A 6953-nucleotide genomic window follows, 5' to 3' on the forward strand; every position below is an offset into this window, starting at 1 on the left:
TGAGATGCGCTTGATTGGGTTTGATTGATTCGATAGCAGGAGAATGGGGTGGATAGAGCAAAACAGTGGATGGATAGATATAGAGGTTACCAAAAAAAAAAAAAACGGAAGCACCAATTAGGTCATTGAAATCGATCGATAGATACCATCGGTCGTTGCCTTTCACCTCAGCTGGTCGGACGTTATGATATGGTGTTCTATTGGGCATCATCGTTATGGAAGTAGGACTGTCACAGTGCCCTATGGTGGATAATTACATTTGGGGCATAGTTAGAAAATAATTACAATGTTACTAATAGCTTTAGATTTAACATTAGTCCTGATAAGTCTGTAGCATCTATTTTGAACACTTGATTTTTTAGATCTAAGTTCCCTTGATGCTGCATCAGATTCATTTTTTTTCTGTTTTGATACTCTAGATTGCGTTCATGTACTTGATTCTCTTTATTTTCCAAATTTTCTTGATTCTCTGGAACCTTAATTCTCATCATTCAAGATAATCTTGATAGCGGCGCCGGTGGTGTAGTTGTAAGCAGGCATGGAAAATCATTTACATTCATTTCATACATTCATTTACATTCATTTGCCTCTAACTTTTTTCATCAACAACATTCAGCAAAATGATGTACAGAACTTTTGTAGGTTTTGTTATTAACTACAACTTTTGCTCATAACTCAAATCTGTATCTCTTATGCATCACGAACTAGAGCAATAAATAATATTAATAATAAATACATTCACTGAAAAACAGTAGTGGCTTCTGTTCGCTTTGGTTCGTCATACATCAGAGATACGGATTTGACTTATTAACAAAAGTTGTAGCTAATAACAAAATCTCCAAAAGCTGTATACAGCATTTTGCGGAATGCTGTTGAAGAAAAAAGTTAGAGCAAATGAATGTTAATGAATGCACGAAATGAATGCAAATGATTTTCCATGCCTGGTTGTAAGTAAAACCCAAGGGGTTGGTCACTTCACACAGTGTGCCAAAAATAAGCTTGGGCAAGTCTGGGCATAGTCATTGGCTCTGTTTGGCACCCATGGTTACAATTTTTCGAATCTTTAAAGTTACTGGCAACACTGAACTTTTTTTTTTTAAATACAATCGTGAATCTCCACCAAGTCTCGTCGTTGCTTTTGCTTTCCTTCTAAGGACATGGTCTTCATCTTACATTGGTTTATCGTAACATGCCCATGTTTTCGGTGTTCTCGTTGCTCCAAGCACCGTTCATCGTCTTGGACGAGAAAAAGCACAACTTCATAATGAACGGAAATTTTGTGCCTTTGTGATCGACCGCTCTGTGGTTGCACTTCATGAAGGCGTTCACCGTCAGGGCTACACTCGGGAACTCAACCAATCCGGACGAGGAACGTTCCGATTTGAGCGGGAACGTTCGCACTTGCGACGGGTGGCAGTCCTTGGTGGTGAATGCAGTCAGTAGCAGATCCTCGGACAAACCGGGTGGGGTATTGTAGAAGTGCAGAATATTGCTCGGGAAAGGAAGCGATTGTTCTTGACGGCGCTGTAGTCCTTGAAGCTGATCGAATTGTCCAGCAGGGTGATGGGGTTGGTGGACTCTGACAAGTAGTTCTGCTTGGAAAATGCAATCTGAATTTTGCTATCATCATTTACGATTGGAGTTTATCTTTATCCTGACACCATTTCCGTACTGGCAGAACAGATTGAACAGCTTATCGGCTATGACTGTGTTGTTATCGAGTCCGTAGACCATCATCACTGCGCCCTGTTGCTGTGCCGGTTGAATGAAGTTGGCTGGTCCGTTTCGGGTCAGTGGTGCTTCCTTCATCAGTCCGACGTGTGTTTCAGCCGGTGTTGGTTTCCATCTTCCGACGGATGAAACTCAGGCGGTGAAAAATTCGGTGCGAATCAGTTTCCTCCGCCGGCTCCCAGGAGGGCTAGTTTAGGACCATGATTGACTAATGATTGAAGGTCGTTGTACGGGGTGGACCTTCTGCTGAAGATGGTAGGATCATGTAGCAACGGGGCTCGTCCGTTGCAGGCATCGTTGAAAACGGCTGCATCCAATGTGTAGTCCCAACTGGAGTCCGTGTCGTTTTTGTAAACATTGAGTTTTTCTGGCTTGGCATAGTCGATCTTCAGTGTGCAGAAACCGGAGTAGATGTCACAGCCGTTCAATGCATCGCGGGCTCTGGTGGCGGATTCAATGCTGTCAAACTCAACCATAGCTTGGACTCCATTCTTCTTGAATATCTTGATACGTTGCACTTGTCCGTTGGGTGAGCAGAAGGTGTGAAGAACGTCCCCTATAATAGAAAAGACTGGAATGTTGTTGTTGTTCCGGCTATTGAGCGGAACTGTCTCGATCATCTCCTGGCCGGTACAGAGGCGCTTGTTGTGCGACCCGTCCTGGCCACCGCCGGCACCGATTCCGTTGAACGCCATGATCATTGAAATTGAGCTTTGTTTACTAGCACACACGGGCTTCACTTATCACTCGAGACAGCTTGCGATAAAAACCGCTGTTGATAAACCTCGAACTTTTCCTCACACAACGTAGACTCGTACTAGGTCAAACTCCACCCACAAGGTCCGTATCTCGGAACGGAAATGTCTTTCCTACTCTGACCCGGGAGTTTCGAAAAAAAAAACCAAAACAAGCGCTGTCAAAATACCGGGTTGCCAAACAAGGCATTATTCACAAGCAAACAAAAGTCAGTTCAATGACTTCTCGGTACTGCTGGAACAGCTGCGGCACACTGAGGCACACTGAAAAAAAAAAGTTGGCGCAAAATAAGTGTGTAGAGTGACCACCCCTTGTTAAAACCCTTATATTCCACTATCCAATAAGCCTCCTCCATGAGAATAGGATCGACTTCTAGTGGTTTAATTGCATGGCAGTGGGAATGACACTGATGAAGACTGCACATTGTAGTCGAAATACGTATCTGTCATGGATACCAAAATTAATTAAGTGGAATTAAATGGAAGATAACCTTTTTTTTGCTGTTTTATTAAAGCATTCCGCTAACAACCCATTTTCATTACTTCATTATGATGGCTACCAAGCCTTTGGGATTTTCCTTATTAGAGAGTTGAATAGATTTTTCTCCTTTAGCTTACTTAAATCTTTGGTTTTAATTAGTTAGGTAGGTTCCGATTCAACACATTGTAGTTTCATTTATATACCTGTGATCTTGACTTTTATACCTAGGGGATGAGTACTTAAGGGGGTTAGATTTTGATAAGTTCTTTAGTGGGAATGACACTGATGAAGACTGCACATTGTAGTCGAAATACGTATCTGTCATGGATACCAAAATTAATTAAGTGGAATTAAATGGAAGATAACCTTTTTTTTGCTGTTTTATTAAAGCATTCCGCTAACAACCCATTTTCATTACTTCATTATGATGGCTACCAAGCCTTTGGGATTTTCCTTATTAGAGAGTTGAATAGATTTTTCTCCTTTAGCTTACTTAAATCTTTGGTTTTAATTAGTTAGGTAGGTTCCGATTCAACACATTGTAGTTTCATTTATATACCTGTGATCTTGACTTTTATACCTAGGGGATGAGTACTTAAGGGGGTTAGATTTTGATAAGTTCTTTAGTGGGAATGACACTGATGAAGACTGCACATTGTAGTCGAAATACGTATCTGTCATGGATACCAAAATTAATTAAGTGGAATTAAATGGAAGATAACCTTTTTTTTGCTGTTTTATTAAAGCATTCCGCTAACAACCCATTTTCATTACTTCATTATGATGGCTACCAAGCCTTTGGGATTTTCCTTATTAGAGAGTTGAATAGATTTTTCTCCTTTAGCTTACTTAAATCTTTGGTTTTAATTAGTTAGGTAGGTTCCGATTCAACACATTGTAGTTTCATTTATATACCTGTGATCTTGACTTTTATACCTAGGGGATGAGTACTTAAGGGGGTTAGATTTTGATAAGTTCTTTAGTGGGAATGACACTGATGAAGACTGCACATTGTAGTCGAAATACGTATCTGTCATGGATACCAAAATTAATTAAGTGGAATTAAATGGAAGATAACCTTTTTTTTGCTGTTTTATTAAAGCATTCCGCTAACAACCCATTTTCATTACTTCATGGCAGTATCGCCAACAGGGGACAGAGTGCTTCAATTGAAACAATGGACTCAAAACGTGGTCATCACTCACACACTCATCACGAAACGGTTGCTTTCCAAAGTCGACGACGCATCGACCGAAAGAACTGCTGATGAAGAACAATGAGGAGGGCCACACAATGGTTGCTGCCGAGTAAATAGACGATCGCGTGACACACATCGATAGTGGCTTGCTTCTGTCGACAGCCGATTCAATACTGCATTTGGGGTTATCAAACATTTTTTGTATTTCCGGCTATTTTGGCGTTCTTAAGTTATTTAGCCTCAGACAGTTTTGGGCATGTTTACGTTTTAGACTAATTTGGCGTTTAAAGGTTGACGTTTTTATTTTGATATCTTAAGAATTAAATAATTTTAAAGGCCATTTTGGGTTTGCTTGTACCTTATAGTATACTAACCTTACCAACCAGGCTAAGGCCTTTTTTTTTATACAGGGAAGAATCTGTTTCCAGACACCTGAGAAGATAACTCAGGGTGTGGGGATGGGAGAAGTAGCACTCCCGACCCACTAAACCTTACCCTGTGCTCTAGCCCCTTGCCCTCCCCGGAACCGCCCGAAAGCACTACGTCATGGGAGGGGGCCGGTTGCGCTATGGCGCATCACTTGGTGTTGTGTCCGACGTGACACTCGCTACTGCACAGTGAGCAGCTGTGCAGGGCCTTCCTCTTGTTGTTCGCTGTTCGTTGTTCGCCCGAGTTCTAGAGCAGACGTGATAGCCAGCCAACTGTCCAACAGGGCAGCTTAGGACAGATGTGACTGCTTACCAGCTGCGTGTGCTAAGCACTCTAAGAACCCGGCGTCACTCCTGCCTTTGCACAACGAGGGTTTGTGCAGGGCTTCTCAACCTCCTGGGACGGGCTGGATGGGGTTCCAGCGTCCCTACTCTGCGGTAGTTCGTTTAGCCGCAATATCTCTCCCTTGGGATCGATAATTAACGTTTCCAAGGCACACCACGAGGAGGCGAACTACTTCATGCCCCAGGCTAAGGCCTGGGTGCTCTTTGCTGTGCGCAGCAGTCGTCTCCATTCCACTTGATCCATGGCTGCACGTCACCAGTATGCTTATATCTCCAAGCCTTTGATGACTCTTTTTATGTACTCGCAGCATGTTTGCGATTTAAGGCTATTTTTGCCCTAATTTCGTGTTTTGAGGTCATCTTGATTCTTGATTCTCGATGTCTCGTCCATACTTCATAATTTAAAATAAGATTCGAATATGTAATGATCCCCTAGGAAAATCGAATACATACTTAAAACTCCTTCAAGTAATTGTGAAAATGGAATCAAGGAATATCATAAAGGCACATTCAAGGCTTTTCCTATCATTGTTCAGAAAGTATCCAAACCTTAAAACGGATACCTTCATAGCTTATGCTAATCACCATAAGTGACTCACCAAGTTCGTCTGTTGACGCAACCATACACCTGCCATTTCGTCAACTACGTCCCCGTTGACAAGCCCACGTCCACCGTCACCGTTGCCGTCGTCCCCTCGCCAAATCCTTAATACCCACGTTAAATCATTTCATCGTGTGCCCGGTAGCGGCCAATTAATTAAATTAAAAAGTCACCATAATTAATAGCGATCATCGTAGCGATTAACCGACCCCTTCCCTGGGTTCATTCGACTGACGACGACGGCTGGATAGAGCTAGAAGAGCACATGCCCATGTGACCGCTACTTGACAGCTTGTCGCGTTCGGTTGATCTCATCTATATTTGAATTTCTAATTAATCCAACTCTCAAAACGGAATGACATTACTATTTCCCTTGTTTAGGAGCGCGATGATCGCAGCACAACCACCGAGCGGTTCTCTTTTCAACTCCCAGCCTGATGCCTACACATAAATACATATTTGCCTTTGATTGCTGATGATCAAGAGACCCTCGAGCAACCACCTGTGCCATGCCAGTGGATGGAGATCATTCATTCAATTGAGCAATTAAAAAGGCAGACCGCCCTAAGCATATAGATTCCCAGCTTGGGGTGATATTGATCAGCAGCGTGTCAATCGGGGATATCGGCGTACGAATCACGCCGCGTGCAAAATGTAATTGTAATGCCATTTTTCAGCCCCAGTCTCCGGGAAGCTCGACGTTTAACAATAGCAATTATTGAATTATCACTCATTAGCGATCGCTACCGATTGACTCGCCGCCGCCATCTGTTAATTAGTATTCAGCAAAGTGTAAAAGAGTTGTTATTTGCAAATGGATCCTGATCGGTCGGTGGTGCTATTCGTAAGTATTCCAAAGCGTGGCGTGACTTGATCTTTGTTCTACGAATTAGCTACACAGCAGAGACTCGAACCCCGCTCCTGTCGTTTGTCAAGTTATGCCACACCGGTCGATTGTGTAAATACCGTGATTAAATTCTAAAAGCAGCACTTGATTTATGAATTGAGTCCGGCTAATAATTCATCTCATCACCGACCGTGCGCACGTTGTTGTCGTGGCATTACTCAGCCCGCCAGACACTTGTTTAATTGGCCGTTCCGGCTCAGCCAGACGGTGTGTATTGAGGAGATCTACTGGTGGGGGCGCGCGGTGGTAGAGCAGATAGAAGTGAGCAATTCTATTTGTTCGAGTTAGATTCAATTATACGGTGCTTGCTACTATGGCAGCAGTCGGTAGCAGCTCTAATGGGTGGTGGTAGGTTTCAACCGGGAGCCCATAACAATTGCTGTATGATGGTGGCTGGTGATGATGATGGGAGGCATTTCTCATTGGCGCGCTGAATGGTGTGTCTGATATTGCCGGCTGTGGGAGATAATTGGTTGCTAAATGGCGAAATTAAAATGTCGTTAAAGT

At 42.9% G+C, this 6953-nt stretch overlaps 1 pseudogene; it reads right to left on the reverse strand.

Annotated features, from left to right (window-relative positions):
* Positions 1-1179: 1179 nt before the first annotated feature.
* On the reverse strand, positions 1180-2460 carry LOC135705791 (heterogeneous nuclear ribonucleoprotein L-like; annotated as a pseudogene).
* Positions 2461-6953: the final 4493 nt, after the last annotated feature.

This window comes from Ochlerotatus camptorhynchus, unplaced genomic scaffold, assembly GCF_037179485.1.
Source record: "Ochlerotatus camptorhynchus isolate MF236.1 unplaced genomic scaffold, CSIRO-AGI_Acam_v1.1 ptg000274l, whole genome shotgun sequence".
NCBI classification, from domain to species: Eukaryota; Metazoa; Arthropoda; class Insecta; order Diptera; family Culicidae; genus Ochlerotatus; species Ochlerotatus camptorhynchus.